This window comes from Phascolarctos cinereus, unplaced genomic scaffold (genome assembly GCF_003287225.1).
Source record: "Phascolarctos cinereus isolate Bilbo 61053 unplaced genomic scaffold, phaCin_HiC Scaffold_4;HRSCAF=312, whole genome shotgun sequence".
NCBI lineage: Eukaryota > Metazoa > Chordata > Mammalia > Diprotodontia > Phascolarctidae > Phascolarctos > Phascolarctos cinereus.
Window position 1 is genome coordinate 487,071,548 of NW_027555847.1, and position 24,075 is coordinate 487,095,622.

The 24,075-nt window shown below is 39.0% G+C and overlaps 1 protein-coding gene and 1 pseudogene across 8 annotated transcripts in view; one reads left to right on the plus strand and one right to left on the minus strand.

The window, feature by feature from the left end:
* SPIDR (scaffold protein involved in DNA repair) overlaps positions 1-24,075 on the minus strand; it is a 551,334-nt gene that overhangs the window by 192,669 nt on the left and 334,590 nt on the right. The window lies entirely within an intron of this gene.
* LOC110212510 (putative monooxygenase p33MONOX pseudogene) lies at positions 14,630-15,495 on the plus strand (annotated as a pseudogene).

A 24,075-nucleotide genomic window follows, 5' to 3' on the forward strand; every position in this document is an offset into this window, starting at 1 on the left:
TGAACTCAGGTCCTCCTGACTCCAAGGCTGGAGCTCTTTCCACTGTACCACCTAGCTGCCTTGTCTCTACATGGTTTTGCACTGACTCTCTCATGCCTGGAATTTATTCCCTCCCTCCCTCTGTCTCTTAGAATCCCCACTTTCCTTCAGATTAAACATCATCTTTCTGCATGAAACCTTTCTCGATTCCTTTAGCAACTAGGGTATCATCATCCCTAGGTGTCTTTTATGTACTTGTTATACCCATATACCTACATATTTAATTCTCCCAGAAGAATATTTTGCTTTCGTCTCTACATGCCCAGTGCTGAGTACACTGCCTGGCACATGGTAGAGACTTAATAAATGTTTGCTGATTGCTTTCTTAATCTCATTTCCTTTTGCCTCCTCTAGGAACACACTTTATCAAATATCTTTGCTCCTGTGCTTGGATATTTCATACCCAGTTCTCAAAAGACCTTTCCTTCATTCTCCTACCCTCTCTGGCCACCATCTCTCGTATTAAGTTCTTTGAAGGTAGGAAGCATATTTTATTGATCATAGTAATGAATTAAATATTTGAGTGGCTGCCTAGAGGCAGCTTGATAGCAAAATGAATATGGTGCTGTGCCTGGAGTCAGGGAGACCTGAGTTCAGATTTTTTACTGGCTGTGTGACCCTGGGAAAAGTCACTTAACCTCTGTTTGCTTAAGAGGCAGGTAGGTGGTTCAGCGGATATAGCTCTGGGCCTGGAGTCAGGAAGACCTGATTTCAAATCTGGCCTCAGACATTTACTAGCTGTGTGACCCTTAGCAAATCATTTACCCTCCATCTGCCTTAATTTCCTCAACTGTAAAATGGGGTAATAATAGCACCAACCTCCTACAATTGTTGTAAGGCTCAAATGAGCTAATATTTGAAAAGCACTTAAAGTACCTCCTTATATTTTCTTCATATAAACATATACACATATAAGAAATATACATATTTCCTTCCTTCCTTCCTTCCTTCCTTCCTTCCTTCTTTCCTTCCTTCCTTCCTTCCTTCCTTCCTTCCTTCCTTCCTTCCTTCCTAGTCCTGGATCTGAAGTCACAGGACCAGGGTTCAAGTCCTAGCTCTGCCACTTAATGACACATGTGACCCTGGACAAATCATTTAACCTTTTTATGCCTTACTTTGCTCATCCATAAAAGAAGGGATTTGGATTAGATGCTCAAGTCTAGGATACTATGACCTGTGATCCATTCCTACTTCCCTGTCTCTGGTTATGCCATCCTCCCCAGACCTGACCCTTTCTACAATATGAAGTAAGCTAGACTACATGATCCCTGATGTCCCATCCAGCTATAAAGCTGCATGATTCTGTACAGCTCCTACTTCTCCTTCAAGGGCCAGCTCAAGGCCCATTTCCTCTATGGGGCCTTTTCTGGCCGCTCAAACCCACTGTCACTTCCTTTTAACTGCTGGAACACTCACTGCTTCTACCATTTATTTGGCCTTTAAGACATATAGCCTATTGTCAGTTCTCTCTCTGTGTCTTATCTGCTCAGCTACATCAGTCAGTGAAGTCAGAGACCAGGTAGATCTCATCCTTCTTTAAAGCCTCCATAGCACCCTCCATATAGTATGTTATCAGGTGTTACACATATTTGCCAATAAATTGATGTAAAGATCTGGATTTATAGAAACAGATAAATGGTTTAGCATAAATGGAAAGGAAATTATTTGCTTCTCACCAGGTGAAGTTTCCCTGGTAACATTTAAAATATCATCTTGATTAATACAGATTTTTTTGGAACATACACAATATGATAAGAACATGGGAGATAGGGAGCATGGGTACTGGATCAGTGATTTAACTGACATGGGGAAACTTCCACTACCAATAATACAGATCAGTACTTTCTTTGCAATGTACAATCTTAGAGAGTTGCCTGGTATACTGAGAAGTTAAGTTATCTGACCAGGGCCATGCAGTATCACTTAGCAAAGCAAAAAATAGTCCCTGCTCTCAAGGAGCTCACAGACAAATATAAATATATATATATATATATATATATGTACATATATACATATATATATGTATATATGTACATATATACACACACACACACATGTCTGTGTGTACGTACGGTAAGTATACAACTAAGATATATATATATATATATATATATATATACACACACATATACATATATATATGATAAATTGAAAATAATTAGCAGAGGGAAGGCACTAAGATTAAGTAGGATTAGAAAAGAAGGTGGAGCTTTAGCTGAGACCTGAAGGAAGCCAGGAGGCAGAGATAAGGAGGGGGAGCATTACAGTCATAGGAAACAAACAGTGAAAATGCCCAGAGAGGGAAGATGGGAGTGCATGGAACAGCAAAAAGACCATCGTCCCTGGATTACAGAGTATATGGAGGGGAGGAAGGTATAAGACAACTGGAAAGGTAGGAAGGGGCCAGGTTATGAAGGTAATAGAGCCCCTGAAGTTGACTGAATATGGACAGATGGTAAGACTTTTACTTGTTATCTATGGAACAGGCATTCCAGAGAGCACAGGCAAGGTAGCTTTAGAGCGGAAGGTTGGGGGTACTGGGATGAGGAGGAGGAGAATAAGGGAGTAGCCAGTGGGTGATGGAGAACAGGATTTGAACAATGGCAACTAGGGGTTCAGAATCACTGGGATGGAGCAGGTATGATGGGGTGGAACTGGCAATCACTAAGAAATGATATCTAGGAGGTTATTATTGTCCATAGGGACTCAACTTTGTGTGATGTTGCCCCAGCCCTTTATAGCCTGTTTCCTTTCCACCTTTTCTGTCTTCTTACAAGTTAGTCCCTTCAATGTACACTATGATCCAGTAACACTGGCCTCCTTGTTCTCCCTTGTACAAAGCACTCCATCTCCAGTCTCTGTGAAGCTAAGTCTCCTGGCCTCCCTGGCTTTCTTCAAGTCAGTTAAAATCCCATCTTTTGCAAGAAGCCTTTGCCAATCCCCCTTAATCCTAGTGCCTCCCTCAGAGGTAATCTCCAATTGATCCTATCTACATCTTGTTTATACATAATTGTTTGCTTGCTGCCTCATTCCACTAGACCATGAGCTCCTTGAGAGCAAAGACTGGTTTTGGCCATGGCGTAGGCATTAAAATGTTTGTTGACTGGTAATTGATTGGGACAACCTACTACCAGTAATAGACTCATGGAGGACCAGGATGTTAGAACTAAGAGGAACCATAGTGATAATGTAGTCAACCCTCCTCATTTTACACATAAGGAAACTAATACCCACAGAGGTTAACTGACTTTGCCCAATGTTACACAGGCAGTAACAGAACCTGAATGTGAATAGTGAACTGTACTAATGAAACCAAATCTGTCAAGCCAGAGTTACATAATATTTTCTATGTGGTAACTTGAGCTTCTGTATCTAGCAAAATTCTAAGTGGACTATGTAATTAGCAGTGTCTATTTCATTACACTATATATACCAAGAGGTTTTAACCATTTTGGTAACATGGACCCCCTTGGTGAAGCCTCTGGACCCTTACTGAGAAATTTGTTTTTAAAGTCATAAAATAAAATACATGGTATTATAAAGGAAGCTAATTATATTGAAATATGGTTATAAAAAAACAGCTTCATAGGACCCCAGGTTAAGAACTCCTGATCTATACTTAAAATCTGTTCATAGAGTAGGCTAGATGTTTATTTGGAGTGGGAGTAGTTGAGCTTTAGTTAACCTTTCAATCAATTAGCAAGCAGTTAATAAATGGATAGAATACTGGCCTGAAGTCAGAAAGACCTAAATTCAAATCCAGCCCTAGCTACTTACTAGTTATGTGACCCTGGGCAAATCACTTAACCTCTGTCTGCCTCAGTTTCCTCATCTGTAAAACAGAGATAATAACAGTACCTTCCTCCAAGGATTGTTGTGAGGATCAAATGAGGTATTTGTAAATCATTTTGGAAATCTTAAAGAACTATATCAAGGTTAGTTATTGTAGTTATTATTATTATTATTATTATTATTATTATTATTATTATTATCTGTTAGGCAGTGTGCTAAACTCTGGAGATTAAAAATAAAACAGTCCCTAATCTCAAGAAGCATACATTTTAATGGGGGAGATAGCATGGACATATAAAAATATACATAAAATATAAGTGAAATGAGCGCAGGGTAGTATGGGAGGGATGCACTAGAAGCTAGGTAGGCAGGAATCAGCAAAGGCTTCATGCTGAAGGTGACCAAGCTGAGTTTTGAAGGGAACCAAAGATTCCAAGAAGCAGAGGTGAGGGGTGGAGGTGGGTAGAAAGTGAATTATAGGTATGGGGGTTGGGGAGGTAAGGAAGGGCAGCCGGTGCAGAGGCACAGGACACTTTGGATGAGGTGAAGTATGTAATTAACAATGAAAAACATAACAAAAGGTTTAATTTAATTCTACTGCTTTCTGACAAAAAAATAAAATGGGACACAGCTCAACTGTTTTCATCAGTGGTATTCAAGGCCCTCTATAATCTGCCTCCAATCTACCTTTCTACCACTATTCCCCTATACGAACCTACTCACTATCTCCCATCATGCTTTGCTCCTGATGTTCCACCAACGCAAAATACCATCCCTACTCTTCAGTATATCTGCACCCTACCCATGGTCCAAAGCTAAGACACAGCACCACGGAAAGGTAGCTAGATTAGGAGGATCTAGGTTTGAATTTCCATCGCTTCAGTTCTTTGGGCTTTAGTTTTCTCATCTATTGGAGCACATTGGACTAGATGATCCCAAAGATTCCTTCCAACTTTAAATCTCTAAGGACATGATCCCATGTACCCTAAACCAAAAGGAGAGAAGGGAAGCAGGAAGGGAAGGAACAAGGAAGGAAAGAAGGAAGGAAGGAAGGAAGGAAGGAAGGAAGGAAGGAAGGAAGGAAGGAAGGAAGGAAGGAAGGAGTAAAGGAAAGAAGGAAGGAAGGAAGAAATAAAGGAAAGAAGGAAGAAATGAAGGAAAGAAGGAAGAAATGAAGGAAAGAAGGAAGGAAGGCAGATAGGAAGGGAGGAAGGAACAGAAGGGAATATACAGAGAGGAAGGCTTTATTGAGCAACTGTTATGTGCCAGGCACCATGCTAAGCACTTTATAAACATTATCTCATTTGATTCTTCCCTACCTGGGAGGTAGTTGCCATTACTATCCCTATTTTACTGTTGAAGCTGAGGCAGACAGAGTTAAAGTGACTTGCCCATGGTCACACAACTACTAAATATTCCAGGCTTGATTTGAACTCAGAACTTCCTGACTCCAGGCCCATTGGTCTATATATTTACCAGAGTGGAGCCTTAGCTACAATGCCCCTTCCAAACATGTGCCAAATGACTGTGGGATGAAATCAGTCAGTATTTGAATAGCTATTAGGTACTGTGATATCAGGAATGGAGAGGTCAGAAAAATAATTAGAAGACATTATGTGAACTTATAGTGAGCGTAGGAACCCTTTACTGCAAAAGAGCAAGTTGGTTCATGACTTATTCCCAGTTAGTGAAACCCAAATGAATGAAGTTGTACTATGGTTAATGTTATTCTGTGAAATTTATTCTTTTATTACATCTTCTGAGTTTGATCTTTTTAACAGTTTATAAGAAAGGATCTGCAAAGCAAATTAATGATACATGCATTGTAAGAAGCATCACTTTGTTTTGGAAGGTCTGTATTTTAGTTACAGAATTTTAGATTTTTTGGGTGGGGCTAGGCAATGGGGTTAAGTGACTTGTCCAGGATCACACAGCTAGTAAGTGTTATGTGTCTGAGGCCGGATTTGAACTCAGGTCTTCCTGAATCCAGGGCCAGTGCTCTATCCACTGTGCCACCTAGCTGCCCCCATTGTTATTTTAATAGAGAAAGTGAACTACAAGAATCCTGCCTTTGACATTATAATCATGAATTTACAAGTTATTGACTGACTTTTTGTATTTTTATAGCATGTCCCAAAAGTCTTAGTGCAGTTTTTAATCTATTAAAGCAACCCACAACTTTTGAGCTAAGATTTTTTTAGGACACCCTATCTCATGTATCACTTGCGTGTGTTCTTCTCTGGGAGATAGACTGTAGCACTGCCAAGGTGAAATGAAATTTCCTCTGTCTGCCAAAAGTTTTTAAGGGTATGATTAGCATCCATGGCAGATGTTATTCATGTTAAAATAAGAGTCAGATTTCATCAGGTGTGCCAAATACATGCCTTTGTCTTCAGGACATCTGAGATTATGGTGTTATGTATCAGAATATAATAATAACTAATCATAGGTAACATTTATGTAGTGATTTAAGATATGCAAAGCATGTTACTTTTATTATCTCATTTGATCCTCACAACAACCCCATGAGGTAGGTGTCATTATTATACTTGTTTTACAGATAAAGAAACTGAGGTTGATAGACTATGTGACTTGCCTAGAGTTTCACAGAGTTTGTAAGTGTCTCACATAGGGTTTGAACTCCAGCCTTACTAATTCTGTATCTACTGCTTAACAGTAAATGCATCCTGATCAAATATTATTTTTTAATTAAATTAATTTTTTTCAGATCAAGATCTGCCTTCTCTCTCCAACCTCCTCCTTCCCCTCTCCCCCCACCTTGAGAATTCAAGAAAAACAGAACTTATTACAAACATGTAAAGTCAAGCAAAACAAATTCACACATTGGCCATGTCCCAAAAAATTATGTCTCAAACTACTCTGAGTTTATCACCTCTGTCAGGAGGAAGGCAGCCTGTATCCTTCTTAGTCCTCTGGAATTGTGGTTGGTCATTGTGATACTAATTAAATATTCTAAAAGATTTGTTTAGTGTCAATAAAAATTTGCTGTCACAAGTATACTCCATCTTAAGAGTTTAATTTTATATACCTGAAACCCTGTCCCTAATTACAAAGAGGAAATATTTGTTCATATGCTCTCTCTTTGTGTAGGGATCAAAGTGCCATTTTGATGTCATTTTTTCTGTTGGTGAATCTATTTGGTTATTTTTCATAATGAGTACAATGTTATCTCTTGAGAGAGCAGCCTATTTATCTACGTCAGGCCCTCCTTAACCATCTGATAACCTTAAACCTTTATTAGTTTGGTTTAATTGGAGGAATGATCAAGCTGAATTTGTTTTTTGTAAGTTATAGAAGATTTTTAACTTATCTCGTTTTACTTACTTCAGGTACATACTGTACTGTAATTCAAACTTAACTGTAATAAAGTCTTGCCAAGTACGATTAGACAGGGTCTGAGGATCAATTTTCTAAGGCTCTCCTCTATTTGGACTGGGCTAGTTTTTATTTAGAAGTGATTGAAGCCACCCTGATGATTTAATTAGTGCTGGGGACTAAGGATCAAAATGTTGTCATGGTTTCCTGATAACCTGAGTATAAAAAAATTGTAAGGGACTCTGACTGGGCCCTGATACTTAACTGGTTGCACCAAGGGCAACATGGAGGCAGGTGACCTGCACACTCTCTACCTCCTGGCACAGTCCATTCCCATTCCATTTTGGGACTACTCTAACTTTTGGAATTTTCTTTACTGAGTGAAACTGAGCTCTTTGTGGATGGTAAGGTGAAATCATCCTCCCTCTGACTTCCCACTCATCATTAACTCTGCCCTCAGAGGTCAAGCAGAGAAAATTCAATTCCTTCTTTTACATATTACATATTCTTCATTACATATTTACATCTCTATATGATATCAGAAGACCACGAACATATCTTCTTTAACTCTTCTCTCTCCAATTGCAGTATCCCCAGCTCCTTCAAACAATCCTCATAAGATATGGTTCCAAAGCTTTCTAAGACCTATCAGTTCCACTACTGATAACCACGACCTTGTGGAAACCTTTGGTTCTATGTGACGCAATGAACCAATTCCAAAAGCATTTTTTAACCACTTATTACGCCAGGCACTGGGCTAAGCTCCGTCTGAGATTACAAAGAAAGAGCAGTCCTTGCTCTGAGGATTAACAACTTCAAAAGGTTATTATGGGGCAAAAGAGGGGATAGAGTCTGGACCCACAATTTCATTGGTATAAAGAACTCTGGGTCGAGGAAATCACCTCTGTTAATACAGGCTGATTTCTTCTCTGGGAAATACATTATTACAGAGTTGGCCTGAGGATAGCAGGCTAATATGTATCAGAGGCAGGGTTTGAACCCAGGTCTTCTTGGTTCTGAAACCATTTTATTATACCATGCTACCATGAAGAAAAAAATAATGACTTTAAATAATATAGAAAAATATAAAGGTAAATTCTCATTGTTAGGAACTCCATTATAATGAAGGAATCTATAATCTGGTTCCATTCTCATTCAGCAAATGGTTCAAAGGAACTATTATTGTGATTCTGCTTTCAAAACCTTTTATATTAAGAATAATTCTGTAAAAACATTTTCTCTGCCCTTGTACAATCCTGTGCTCTGAATCCTGCCCTATAACAGAGCTTGAGCACATATTGGCCCCATTAAGGATGAAGGTGACCTCCCTGAAGTACTTTGGGCTGACCTTTAGTAAGTATCACTCTTCAACTCATCACATCCTTCCCTTAAATATCATAACCATCTAAACAAAATATTCATATCCCTCCCTTAAATATCATAACATTTAAACAAAATATCCAAAACACCTCACTAATTCCCTCCCCGAAATGCTTATCCTCAGATATTAAAAGATTCCAGATCTTGGAGGAGGACAGGAATAAGAGTAATTTCCTTTATGATTTGTGTTCAATAAATACTTGTTGATAAATTAACTCATTGAACCAATAACTCAGTTCAACAGGCATTTGTTGAATTCAATTCAATAAGCATTTATTATTGCCTACTCTGTATAAGGAATTATTATAGATGCTATGGGTTATAGAAAGAAATACAAGATATGTTTTCTTTCTTCAACAAGTTTACAATCCTGGGGCAGTTAGATGGTGCAGTAGATAGAGCTCTGGCCTTGGAGTCAGGAGGATCTGAGTTCAAATCCGGCCTCAGACACTTGACATTTACTATCTGTGTGACCCTAGGCAAGTCACTTGACCCCACTGCCTAGCCAAAAAAAAAAAAGTTTACAATTCAGTAGGGAAGATAAGAGACACATACATATTAATATTTAATATGATGTGTGATAGGACCAAAGTCTACCAGGGTTCTCTGCTCTCTTTTCCTTCTCCTTCCCCTGTAGAAAAAGCTAAAGAAAAGCACAACTTGGTTGACTTGGGGAAGGGGAAGGCTAAAACTGTGCCTTCCTAGACTAATCTTTTTAGTAGTCCCTGGTCATGTTGAGATGGCTTTGGGATCACCTAGGAGCATCATGAGGGATGTAGTTGGTGGAGGGCTCTCTTATTTAGTGGATGTCTGAAGGCTACATCCTGCCCTGCTGACCAGATGCACTTCCATGTAAAGATGAGAGAGGCATCACATCTGTAGAGGCCACATGCCACTGAATCCTTGGTGCACATACTTTCTGTGTTTGGGCTAAGTAAATCTCGTTTTATTATCTGTTCTATTGCTTACGTGTATCTCATTTCAATCAAACATCGAATCTGAACTCATAAAGTTGACATTTTGCATGGGATACAAAAATGAATAAGACTCCCTGCTCTCAAAGAGCTTACAGTTCAATGTCATGAAATGCCACAGCCAAAGAATTCGTCAGTTAGATCAAGCAAACTTCTGCTGAGCTGAAGAACCTTTCCATACTTCATTATGCTGGTTCTCCATGACTGACCCAGTCTGTCTTTAGGAACACACCTGAAGCCTTTCCTGCCTGGTAGACCTTGCCTGAGATTAGGCCACTGTTGCAGCCTTGAGGAGCTAGGGTCATCTCCACACCATGCCAGAGGGGGAATAAAATCAAAACAAAGATAGTAGCAGTAAAAAGTTGGATTATGCTAAGTAGAAAGTACTAGTAGGATTCAAAGGAAGGATACACTTGCTTTTATGGTAACAGGGAGGAATCAGGAAAGAGTTCATATTGGAGGAAGAATTATCTGGGCCTGCAAGGATGGCTGTGATTTAAAGCAGTGCAGAAGAGACATCCAAGTAGAGAGCATAGCACGAACAAAGGTATGGAGACTTGAAAGCACAGGACTCATGTAGGGAATGACACGTAATCTAATGGAAATGTATAGGAAATTTATTTAGTGAAAGATAAAGGTGAAAGGACAAGTTGGTGACACATTGTAGAATGCTATCTATGCCACATTGAGTGGTTTCGATTTTACTTCACGGGCAAAGGTAGGTTCTGAAAGTTTTTAAAAAGGAGCGTTAATCTGCTTTAGGAAGATTAATCTGGCAGTTGTGTTTAAGGTTGGATTAGAATGGGAAGAGAATAGAAGCAAGTGACTGATCAGGAAGCTAGTTTCAAGGGCCAGTTAAGCCTAGATGTGGGGTAGCCTCCTTTTTTGGTCTAGGAAAACCTCCTTTCTTTTGTTGCCCCTGCAAATAAAGATTTGTCCTTATTTTTTAACTTTTATTTTAAATTTTAGGATACCACTGTCAGGGCAAGCCTTCCAGGAAGCAAGGGCAGTATCTATTTATATGTCATCTTCCCTCCTACTTCTATGATGAAGGATGTTAAGCTGAGGGATTGCTTGGAGGGGGTGGGGTAGGGGTTCACTTGCTCCAGTTTTCTGGGAAGCACAGAGTTGATTTGGCCCCAGTCAATCAGAGCTGGGGAGCCAGAAATCAGTACAACAAGGGTGAGCAGACTCAACTGCCAGTTGGCTGAACAGCCTGCGAACAGAGTGCCATTGGGCTTAGCAGCAGCTGGGAAAATAGGGCAAGGCAGGTCACTCATCAGAGAGGAAAAAAAATGGAGGGAGGGTGGCTTAAGGGATCTTAAGGTGCAGCAGCTGGAAGGGGGCAGTCAAGACAGGCCAAATTTGCTCTTACCAAGGCCGCCTTTGGTTGGAGTGAATGACCTGTGACACAGTGCGCAGGGCTGGGATGATCCCCCTCAGTATTTGCCCAGTCCTGTCTGCTCTGCCTGTATTCCATAGCTCTTCTCTGTGCTGTCATATTAGAAAAACACATTCCAGAACTTGAATCTGGCTTATATAAAAGTTTTGGAGGGCTGCTCTAATGTGACCACAATACTGCCTCAAGATCAGAACTGCAGGCAAGGGAGGGTGTGGAGCCACTTTAGAGGTCTCCAGCCTCTTTCAGTAACACAACAAAATTTCCAAGGAAAGAGGGTCAGGAACATGGGGGGGAAAATTCCATGCCTTTTATGAAGGGTTACCTTGGAAGTGTACTTGATCCTGACAGATAACAGGTGTTGGAAAATTACCATTTGCAGCTTAAACGCCAGCGAGACGGCTTCATGTACTGTGACTGGCTACAATTCTGGAAAATTACCTCTGCTATCTTCTCTTCATGTAAAAATCCCATTTTCATAATCATGGTCTGTGTCCAATTCGTTAAGCTGTTGTGTTTCCCCCTTACCCTGTCTCCCCAGAATTACTGGTTTAGCATGTAAAAAAAAGGAACCCAGAGATTTCTATTTCTGCTTCACAATTTCATTGAGCCTGTCAAGTTTGTCATGCTGGTTACATACGTCTGAGAAATGGGAAAGATCAGCCAAAGGGCATAGGTTATTGTTTAGCATTTATGAAGCAATGAAAGTGTGTATACATGTGCATATATAAGTTCCCCTTTCAAATATGAGACTAAAATTCTACCATGGGGGGCAGCTAGGTGGCACAGTGGATAGAGCACTGGCCCTGAAGTCAGGAGGACCTGAGTTCAAATCGGACCTCAGATCAAACACTTGACACTTACTAGTTGTGTGACCCTGGGCAAGTCACTTCACCCCAACTGCCTACAAAAAAAACATTCTACCATGAAACACTTATTTCATTCAATCAGATGGTAATAATAGCATTTATTAATAGCTCTTTCAGATTTAAAAAATGCTTTACACATGTCACCTCATTTGATATTCACAACTCTGTGATACAGGTGCTATTATCCTCATTTTGCAGATGAAGAAACTGAGGCTGAGAGAGTAAAGTGACTTTCCCATAGTTACACAGCTAGTAGTAAGCATCTGAGGCAAGATTCAAACTCAGAACTTCCTGACTCCAAGCCTAACACTCTATCCACTGTGCCACCTAGCAAAATGGCACACAGAAAAGTATCAAAATGTCAAGGACATATAGGGGGAATTGCTGATGCCTACTTTCTTAGACACTTAAGAAATACTGAGTCTGGACTGGATTACCTCATAAGGAAATGAGGTCCTACCACGGGAAGTGTATGAGCCAAAGATAAAAGGGCTTCATCCACTGAGTGAGAAGACAGACTACAGGTCTTCTAAGGTCCCTTCTAATTCTAATAGTCAATGATTCTACCATTTGTTCACTAAATGCCAACTACAACCTCTAAAAGTTCTTGTAGTAGGTCCTGAGAGAACACATTCCTGAGGAGAGTTTAAGCTGTGTTAGACAACTGTAACACGTGGCAGATGGTGGTCTACAATCTAGCTCAGGGGTGGAGAACCCGTGGTCTCAAGGCCACATCTAGGTCCTTGGGTGTGGCCTTTTGACTGACTCCAAGTTTTATAGAACAAATCCTTTGACTAAGGGGATTTGTGAAGTTTGGATTCAGTCAAAGGGCCACACTTGAGGACCTAGAGGCCCACATGTGGCCTTGAGGCCACAGGTTCCCCACCTCTGATCTAGCTTATATAGAAGTTTTGGAGGGATACTCTAATGTGACCACAATACTGCCTCAAGATCAGGACTGCAGGCAAGGTGGGGGTGGGGGGGGTGGAGCCTCTTAAGAAGCTTCTAGCTCCTTTAAGCAACAAAACAAAATTTCCAAAGAAAAAGGGTAAGGAATAGAGGGGGAAATTGTCAAAAGAAAGGTACAAACCAGTATTCTGAGGGTTGAGGAGAGGAAGAAATCACTCACAGCTGTGAGGGATCCAGGAAGGCTTCATGGATAAAACAGCATTTAAGCTCAGCCTTAAAGCAGGGATAGGATCTCATAGTTGGAGACAGGATGTAGAGGGAGAGGAATGAAGTATAAATTAATGTGGAGAGGCAGACCCAGATGGCTTCTGAGGTCCTATCCGATTCTGATATTCTATGATTCTTTGAGGGTGACATATTTCAGGCAGAGAGAATGGCATGAGACAAGTCTGAGCAACAGGAATTAACAGTTTTCCTGGGCCACTCAGTAGATTAGACTGACTGTCCTGGAGGGTTTAAGCAAAGAAGAGGTGAGAATTGAGGCTTGAGGTCATTGAGGAAAAGGAGTCTGGAAGTTTCTGATAGGTAATAGAGAGCTATTAAAGGTTTTAGGGCATAAGAATGAATGATCAAAACTTTAGGAAGATTATTCCAGTAATAGTGAGTAGGACAGACTGAAGAAGAATAAACCAAGTAATTTAGCAAAGTATTTCATTATTTCACGTGGGAAGTAATGAGGGACTGAACTAGGATCATGGCACTGTGAGAAATGAGAAGTGTAAAGCAGACAAAATCAATAGAATGAAAAAAAAAAGACTTATACATTGCCTACATATTTATTCCTGCCTACATATTTCCTCCCCCAGACCTCCAGACTGCCATCCTCTAAAACAAAGATTTTTTTTAAAGAGAAAGAAGAAAAAAAATTCAGCAAAACTAGTCAACAGATAATAATAACAACTAGCATTTTATAGCACTTTAAGGTTTACATAGCACTTTGCAAATACTATCTTATTTTATCCTCACAATTACCCCAGGAGGTAGGTACTATTATTATCTCCATTTTATAGATGAGGAAACTCAGGCAACCAGATGTTGTGACTTTCCCAGAATTATATAGCTAGTAAGTACCTGAGGCTAGATTCTGAGTCAGGTCTTCTGACATCAGGTCCAGCGTTATATTCACTGTGCCACCTAGCTGCCTCTAAAAAAGCAAAAACAAATAACCAAAAAACCTCAACATGATGCACTTGATAGAATTTTTTAAGTGACTGAGTATAGGATCTTAGGGAGAAGGAAGAGTTCAATATTTTTCCAAGATTTTAGTTTTAGCTGACAATGAGGATGGTAAGATAATTAATAGGGGAGTCAGAAGAAATTGGTTTCAGGGCACAGAAAAGATAATGAGTTTAGTTTTAGACATACTGACTCTGATACAACCATCTCGAGATGTCCAGAACTAGCTAGATGTATTAAGAGTTAAGGAGGATGGACTTTACTTCTCCTAGTTGAGGTCTGTCTGGGTCTTGGCGCTACTTGCCTCACGGCCTTGGTCCACCCCATGCTTCGGTACTTAGGGAGTGACAGGGGCCTAGAGCCTTGCTAGTCTCGGCTTCCTGTCTGTGGTGGAGCCTCTGGCTGCGGACGGTCTCTTTCTGTCTCCCCTTTCCTCCATCCCACCCCCCTCTTTACAGAAACCCAGCTGTCTGTAGAGCCTCTGCATGAGAGCTACTTAGGGCTCTTTCTTTGCTAGTTCATCACTAGCTGCAGAATGTTTCCTTTTGACATCTTTGTCCTATCTGCATAACTTCCATAGACTTTCGCCATGGGAATCAGAGTTCTGGATATCTATCTAGAGGAACACCTGGATCACAGTCTTTCATGGAATATCCAGAGTGCCAGATGTGCCTGCTACTGAATACAGTACAGGTGGACTTCTAGGCAAGATGTCTTTGCCAACTGGAATGCATCGTCGGGCATTCAGTTATGATAATGTCCTGAAGGATCCCACACTGATAATTCTGACTTCATCTGACATGTGCAGTAAGGTTCTGTGGAAAAAGCCGGTCATCCCAGATTGGAAGTACCAACAGCTTTCCAAGCCTGAGGAAGGAGAAAATAGTTTCTCCATAACCTCCTCAGCTTCCAGTGACCACATGAACAAGGCCCCAGTGGTAAAGGCCAAGGCTATGCAAGTCATCATGAATTCTCTGATTACAAAACAAACACAAGAGAGCATCTACTGCTTTGAGCAGCAGGCAGGGTTGACAGATGCAGGATACACTCCCCATAAAGGCCTCACCACAGAAGAAACCAAGTACCACTGTGTGGCAGAGGCAGTCCATAAATAAAGTTGCAAAATGAAATGACAAAAGAAGATAAGACTGACTTCTTCAACCTAGTCTTCTTCAAGTAGTACACTCTATTCTTCTCCCAAGCAAAAGCTTAGGAGACTGGTTTACTCATGGATCTTCTACTTCCTTATCGCCTAGATGTCAGCAGCATGGACTCTGGAAATGGAGATAGAGACAAACCCTCATCTGAGAAATGGAGCCTTTTTGGACCAAGAACCCTTCGGAAATCCGACTCGGATTTCAGTGTCCAGTCCTACAGAGGTACTCAGAAGCCATCATCAATGGATATTATTTGGGTTCAGGCTACTAGAACTGCAGAAGACCCAGCAGCTTTCAAGCCACCTAAGATCAACCTCCCTGTGATGGAAGAAAAGAAACAATCTCTGTGAACCCATAACATCAAACCAAGGGACATGAATGCGTTGACTCCTACAGGGTTCTAAAGCTTGCTTTTCATATGTGCAAAGTTGCTTTGTGGTGAATCACTGTTACATAGAGAGAGTATCTTAGATTTTTCTTTTTTTCCTCCGCCTTTCACTTGACATAGAAACGATGTCATCCATTTACAATTCTGCTGAAGATAATATTCCTGGGGAAGTAGTAATTGTTTCTTTAAATATCTGTAGCAAAGCTTGAATCTTTCTAATGCAGAAAGACCTATTCTGTAATGTCCCAAAGTTGGTCTGAATAACTTCTCAAAGTATAGTCAGCCACAGCCAGTTACTGATCTATAGAACTAGATTGCAAGGGAAATAATTAAAATCTAGTAGACTTTGTTCTGCATATTTTATCCAAGATAAAAAAAAAATTAAGGAGGATGACTTTGAGGTCTGTATCCCAAAGAGATCATAAAAATGAGGAAAAGACCCATATGTACACAAATACTTATAGCAGCTCCTTCTATCATGGCAAAGAATTGGAAATTGGGGGGATGCCCATCAATTGGATAATGGATGAACAAGGTGTGGTATATGAATGTAATAAACTACTATTGTTCCATAAGAAATGATGAGCAGCCAGATTTCAGAAGAATCTGGAAAGATCTGCATGAACTGATGCTGAGTGAAACGAGCAGAACCAGGAGATCATTGTACACAGCAACAGCAACACTGTGCGATGACTAACGTCGATAGACTTAGCAATGATCTAAGATAACTCCAAAAGACTCATGATGGAACATGGTATTCACATCAGAAAAAGAACTATGGAGTCTGATTGCAGATTGAAGCATATTATTTTCTCTTTTTTAATTTTTTTTTCTTTCTCATATTTTTTCTCTTTGGTTCTAATTCTTCTTTACAACATGACTAATGTGGAAATATGTTTAATATGATCTTACATGTATAGCCTATATCAGACTGCACACTGTCTCAGGGAGGAGGAGATGAAAGAGAGAGAGAAAATTAAAAACTTAAAATCTTATAAAAGTGAATGTTGAAAACTAAAAATAAATATTTAAAAAAGAATCAAGGAGGATGTACATGAAAGTGGAAAAAGAAGTGTGGAAGAGGGTGGGTTCCTTAGACAGTCTCATCTTCAAGACCAATCTGGTCAAAGACTGGCTGCCATTATTTTGTCACCTTTTTTGCAGGTAGAAGAGGACAGGGAGTGACTGGAAGATGCCAAAATGACTCTTTTCTATAAATGTAAAAAACTTATCCCTTTGTGATCTTTGTACTGTGGGGGAATGGAAAATAGGTTTTCGCCTGGAAACTATGGTGGGACTAAGATTTAGAGAGATCAGAAGTAGTGAAGGAACCCTATAAAGGGAATAGGAAATAATACTGGTTAAGATGAAGAAAGACTAAGAGGACAAGTTGTGGTGATAAAATATTGTGATCGGTAAGGAACTTGTGGTTGCAAAATGGTGGAGTAAGTTTTTGAAGTCTTCTTTTGAGTAAGAATGAGGAGTGAAAGAAGAGTAAAGAAGGCTTTTGAGGCAAACAGGATGGATTTCCTCCATCTCCGTTCAGAAAAGACCCCCATTTCTGAATTCCCCTTTTCAGTAACTTTTTTTTTGAGGAGGAAAAAAAAAACAAAACCCAACAATAACCAGGCAGAGTTCTCTGGATTCCACCCCATTTAAACCTCAGAAGTGAGTCAGAATGAGAACAAATGGGAATGCCAAAGAGGAAGTTTAAGCAGTAAAAGTAGGAGATGATCATGCTTTTAGTAAATGCGACAGAGGGTAGGTCTGGAAAGTTTGACAATATAACAAATGAAAAAGAAAAGGAACTTCGTGAGAACTAGAGTTTAAGAGGTCAAGAAAATAAAGGATGCATCACTCTGTTGTGATAAACAGAATGACAAAGAAAACAGATTAGTAGATCTTAGAGTAATGATTAAGGGCAAAAAAAACAGACAAAAACAGGGCCAAATGACCTAGAGATGTGACGTGATGTGGCACTATGACATTCAAGAAGGCATTTCACAAGTTAATCAGAGACATAAGGTTAGGCAGAGGATAAGAAATGGGCAATGGTGAGACCAAGGGGTGGATTTAAGAGACAGATTAAGAAAGCAGTTGAGTTTTCAAATAGACACAAGCCAAGTACAGGTAAAAGGAGAGACTACAGTATGAACTTAGGTTTCTTAAAGCAAACAAACATATATAAGGAGAGGGCTCATTGAAAATTGGTCTCAGAGTCAGGAAGATAGGGTTGGCTCATGTTCCGCCTCAGACTGGTGGCCAGTCCTATTGACTGTGTGGCCCTTAACAAGTCATTAAACCTTTCATGCCCCAGGTGACTCTCTAAGATTAGAAGCTGCAGGCCAGATGATGACCTGCTCAGATATAGGTAGTTCCCTTACTTTGGAGAAATCACAGGTCCTGTCCAAAATGAACAAAAAAACAAACATCTTACAGTCCTTCTGGCATCACATGTAAAACACCCCAATTCATTAAAATGAGGAAATTTCAACTACAGAATACAAGCTGCTAAAAGATAGATACTGCCCCACTTTTGTTTTGGTATTTTGAATGGCTAGTACGGAGCTTGGCACATAGTAGAAACTTAATAAATGCTTGTGAATAAACCAAGCGAATGTTTAGAGAGACAGCTGGAGCTAGGAGGGTGTGTAGTGAATAGATTGCTGGTTTTGGAGTCAGAAAGATCAGGGAACAAATTCTGCTTCAGACACTCCCTCTGGGACGCCCAGCAAGTCACTTAACCTCTCAGCCTTGGTTTTCTCATGTATAAAATGAAGGACTTCCACTCTAAATCTGTGAGTGTACAATATGAAGATCTTTAAAGCACATCCTTAATTCAGAATAACAGATTTAGAAGACAGGCCACCATGGTATAATGGAAAGATTGCTAGATTTAGAATCCACTTCAATGGACCTATATTCACAAGCTTGTTCTGTCACTTAGTATATCTATCTGACCTTGACAAAGTCACTTGACCTTGGTAGGCTTCAGTCATCTCATCCGTAAAATGAGGGGGGTCAGACTAGACAATCTCTAAGGTCCCTTCCAACTCCAATAAATCTAGGATTCTATGATCCACTGCTGATCCTAGGAAAAGGGAATATGAGTTGACTGGATTAGAGAGAAATTAAAGTCTCACAAGCAGGAAGAGAGAATGTGACAATCCAGGGAGATCAATAATATGTGAACATGGCTGTGTATACAGCTATGGAGTCAGGCCTACTCCACTGATGAACTTTCAAAGTGATTTACAGCTGGTTCAGCATACATGTTGCTTCCTTCAGAACAAATTCAAATATAATCTACTGCTTCTAATCACCACTCTACCATTTATGGAAATGATTTCCTTACATTTGTCTCATTCCCTCTGCTTTTAATAATGGTACATTTTATCCATGTGAAGTGTTTGGCTTTTTTTTTAACTTTTTGTTTCTTTGCTCAATTCTTAAGACTAATTGCCACTGATGACCACCGTTTTATGTGTGGTTACACTAGTTTCCATGTTGTGGTATTTTCATAAAACATCTTTATTTAATAATAAACTTTATTTTTCCTTTAACTGTCACAAGGGCAGGGATGTGATTTTCTTTCACATAATGAATTTTAAATAAAGCACACCTTTTTTTTAATAAATGATCATTAATTATTTATGAAACAAGAGCATTGGTAAATATAAGTAGGTCAAATTGTGGGGGAACTGAGGAGAACAGGAATCTACATTTGATTACGCTGCTATCCAATGTAGCACAGAGGTGACAGATTCAAGGGCCTCTAAGGCCAAGGAATGATGATGTGTTTCAACATATTTCTCTCCTTCTGTTTGACTTCTACCTTGTCATTGGGTTATGTACTAGTGTTTGTACAATTGTAGGTGTGTTTGTTATTCCACATCACTCTTTGGTCTGTAGCCTACAAGAGGCTCAACAGATTTAATTCTGCTTAAATCGCTCTGTACCTGACATCTTGCCAAGTAAGTGTTCAGTCAATGTTGATGAAATGCAAATTTAGGAGTTGCCACTTGAAGATTTTCTTTTTAAAAAAGCATATGCTTTCATATAAAAAAGGGCACAGATCACTGTTTATTCTGAAAGATTTATTTTTAAAAAGCATGTGAGCATCTTTCAAAACAACTGGCAAAATATTTTCACTGTGGTCTCACTTTGTTCTGTATACAGTATGACATTCCTCTTCCCTCTTCCCCGTTATACAAGTATATCTAAACAGAACATTTAATTGATCTAAATTACATTATATTTGATATTAGTGGGCCTCTTTCTTCCCCAAGTAGAAGATAAACAGGAAATCAGTAATTCAAATGATTTAAACAGAGGCTGACTGCATGTTAGAAATGCCTCTTATCTCCTTTTCAGGTTTTAACGGTGTACGTACAAATGGGTTTTCAATATTTATGTAAAACTACTTCAAAATTTAAAATATATTTTTAAATTCCTGAAGTGGTTAAAAATGTTCGCAATGTACTCTAAGCTTAAAAAAAAAAGAAGAATGATAGTTTTGGAGAAGTCTTTTTGTTTCCTAAACAGAGCAATGCTTTTACTTCAGGCTTCGTTTCTTTTTAGACTATATCAAATAGCAAAACAAGAATACGAAGTGCAAAGAGAAAATGAACTCTGCCTAAATAGAGTTTAGGGCTTTTTTTTTTTGCATGAAATGGAACACATTTCACTGTCAGAATTTTTTCACAATTCATTGTCATCATTTGTTTCTGAGAGTTATTTTTATGCCAGTGGTACCACTATTTGGCATAATTCATAACCTCTATATGCTAGTAGTACTCAGGAGTGAGAGACCATGCCATCCTATGTAAAAAGTCTAGTATACGTTATATAGTCTACTACCCCAATGTACTCTTGATATAACGAGGAAGGAGGTACTAGTATTTATAAGGGGTAATAATTATGCCATTGTTCTTCCAAATATCTCAAACAGAGAAAAAGTGAGTTTTTTAAGAAGAAAATCAAGCATATAGAAAGAATAACAGACTAAGAATAAAGACTGAAGGTTCTAAATCATTAGATTGTAAGCTCCTTGAGGGCAGAGGTTTTTTCTGTTTGTTCATTTGTTTGGTGTTTTTTTTTTTGCCAGAATTTAGCACAGTGCCTGGCATGTAGTAGGTGCTCAATAAATGTTTATTGATTTTATTGACAGAAACTGCCATAAATTGTCCCAATATGCTCCTGGGCAAGTTATCTGACTTACTCTGAGCCTCAGTTTCCTCATCTGCAAAATGAGTTGGACTAGCTGATCGATAAGGTTTCATATGGTTCTGAAATTCTATAATTCTATGATTCTTTCAACAAGTTCAATGAGCACTAGGCAATTAAGCAAGACAGCAGATACTGACAGAAAATAGCTGACAATACATACTTTATTGTCCTAGTAATCCCCCATCTCTCTGTCATGTGATAGAAGATATATTTCATAATTGATTCCCTGGAATGTTTAGCTTTTATACCTTATTATAGTCACTGCCTATGCTGACTGATTATTTAATCACCATGATCAGAAATGTCTTATAAATGGGGCTCATTCTCCACCTGTTCCTACCTACTTACAGAACTGTGAATGACTTAACCTATAATAATAGTAGGAGAAAGCAGAAATTTTTCATCAGCAACACCCAAAAGCCTCAAAAAAATTTTCAAAAAAGTGACAGGAGAGACTTGAGTGTTTCTTATTGCTGAAATATGGACTACCTTTTGGATATTTCACAATTCATAGGACATGATCTTTTGATTTACTAGATCCCAGAATCCTATCTCTGATTCTGTACAAGGAGGATGGCTCAGAATCCAACAGGTCTATTTTAATTTCAAGGTTGGCATACTAGGTATCTGTCTCAGGGAGATAAGCTTTTCCTTATCTTGAGAAAGCAACATTTTTAGTTACTGCATAGAGAAAATTATTATGACTAACACTCAAGCTGACTGTGCTCAGGTATGACTGTAGCAAAACATCAAATTAATTACATTTCATGGGAATTTTTTTGCTTGTTCAATGAGACAACACCAAGAAGCCCCCCAGAAAACAGCCCACCCTGCCTTATACAGACTTCTCTTTCATAGGTTTTGACATATGCTGATACATTTTACAGAAAACTCATGAGCAGTAAAAGTTTTTCTGAGGCTCAGTTTAAGGAAGTAGAAAAATGTCTTGGAGTAAAAGCAGAAGATAAAAAGATTTGTGAAAACTCAAACCCATTTTGAACACCAAAGGAAAAGACTTCAAGGTTCCTATAAAAGCGAAGGTGTAGAAAAAACAATGAACATCCCAGAGAAGCAATAATGGATCTTATCTTCTCCCTCACAGCAGAGAGATGGGAGACAAAATGGACAACATGGGATCCACCATCAGCCACGTCTCTGTTTCTGCTGTTGTAAAGGTATTTCCTGGGGAAATAGCCCATTCTTCTGTACTTGACATTTAGGGAAAAAAAAACAACCCCTTTTACTGAGGCCCTTTTGTCTTTATATACTGAAATAATTTCCCACCTCACCTGTAGACTGAATCTTCTCTTGTGAAAAAGAAAAGAAGTAAAACCAGCAGAAACAGAGAGAGTGGCTGACACATAGCATACTGTTCTAGCAGGCTCTCATCTCTCTGCCATGAGGGAGAAGATACATTTCATTATTGCTTCTCTGGGATATTTCTGTTTTGTTTTGTTCTTTCAGTTACGCAGAGTTTCTACCTCTTTTTAGTGATCTTTTCATTTACTTTGTTGTTGTCGTCGTCTATATTTGTCCTCTTGATTCAGTTTATTTTAATTTCTATTCATTAATACAAATTTTCCAATGTTACTTCAAATTCTTCATATTCATTTACTTGTACTGCATGACAACATTCAATTACATACACACACCTTAGTTATTTCAGGCATCTTCCTATCAGAGGGCGTTCAATTTTTTTTTAGTTCTTTGCTAACACAAAAACAGCTGCTATGGATATTATTATTTATATTTGAACTTTTAAATTTTCTTTTTATTTAGAATTTATTTATATTATATTATGTGAATTTTATATGAATATTATAATTATGATACTTAATTTAATTTAATTTTATTTTATTTAAACTCCCTCAAGATATTGTTCACTGGTGGGACAGGTAAGCCAAAGGGTCCATTTATCAATTGGGAATGGCTTGTATTCTTTTTTATTCCCCTCACTAGGCAATGGGGTTAAGTCACTTGCCCAGGGTCACACAGCTAGTAAGTGTTATGTGTCTGAGGCCGGATTTGAACTCATCCTGAATCCAGGGCCGGTGCTCTATCCGCTGCACCACCTAGCTGTCCCTGAATGGCTTGTATTCATATAAATTTGACTTGGTTCTCTATATATTTGAGAGACACTTGCTGTAAAAATTGTAGGAATATAAATTTTGATCGCTGAAACCTGACAAGATGTCTTAGAGTTTACAGGCTACATTTCTTTTCAAGGACCATGCCTTAAACCCAAATCATTCTGACTCTCATTGATTGGCCAACAATAGGTCCCAACCCAAACCCTACTTGGTCATTGTTTGGGCTCAGACAGCAGTTGTTTCTGATTTGGCCAGAAACCCTGAGCATCTTCCCCTCCCAGACTGATTTTTTAAAATACGTTAAAGAGGCCATTTTTTACCTTATTCCTTATCTAGCCTTAATCACTGAATGGGCATTGCCTCAGTCAAACTGAGACCTGGGAAAGACCTTAGCTTCAAAAGGCCAAGGTCTCCCACTTCATCCTGGGCCATCTCTATATCTTGCCACTGAACCCAGATGGCTGAGGAGAAGAAAGTAAGGATGGTACTTTGCACAGCCCTCCCTCCCTTAAATTCAATTCATTTGCAAATCAAGATATCACCTTCCAGAAGTTATCAGTCCTCTGAAGGGCAAACAACAACAACACAGGTCGAAGGGTATGATCAGCTTAATGAATTTTCTTGCAGTTAGGTGATTCAGTAGATAGAGTGCTGGGTTTGAGTCAGGAAGATCTGAATTCAAATTCTGCCTTAGATACTTACTAGCTACATGACCCTGGGCAACCCTTCTCAGCCTCAATTTCCTTATTGGTTAAATGCGGACAATAATAGCACCTACTTCCAAGGGCTATTGTGAGAATCAAATGAGATAACATAAGCAAAGTACTTTGCAAACCTTAATGCTCTTATATAAATGATAGCTAGACAGGACTACATCTTTATAACTTTATCGCCTCTAGTATCCAGCAAAAGATGGACTAATGAATTTGAAAAAGTCATTGTTAACTCATCCATGTTTTAGGGTCTGGTCACATTATATTCCAGACTAGAATTAGTCATTGTAAAGGGTTAGCATTAAATAATCTTTAGAACAAGAATACCCAGGCCTTGTGATCACTTTTTTATTTTGGAAAGCGAGAGTATGTGGGGAGAAGTTAGGTCATCCTCCAAGATATGGATGAACACATTAGCTGAACTATGTGTTTTTCTCTTTTTTACCTCCTTTGATTTGGGTACTCAAAAGATTACTGAACAAAGTTAGATGTATGTGCCATAGAATCTCATATGCCTTTTTTATATTTACTTTTTAATTAATTAATTAACTTTTAGTTTTCAAC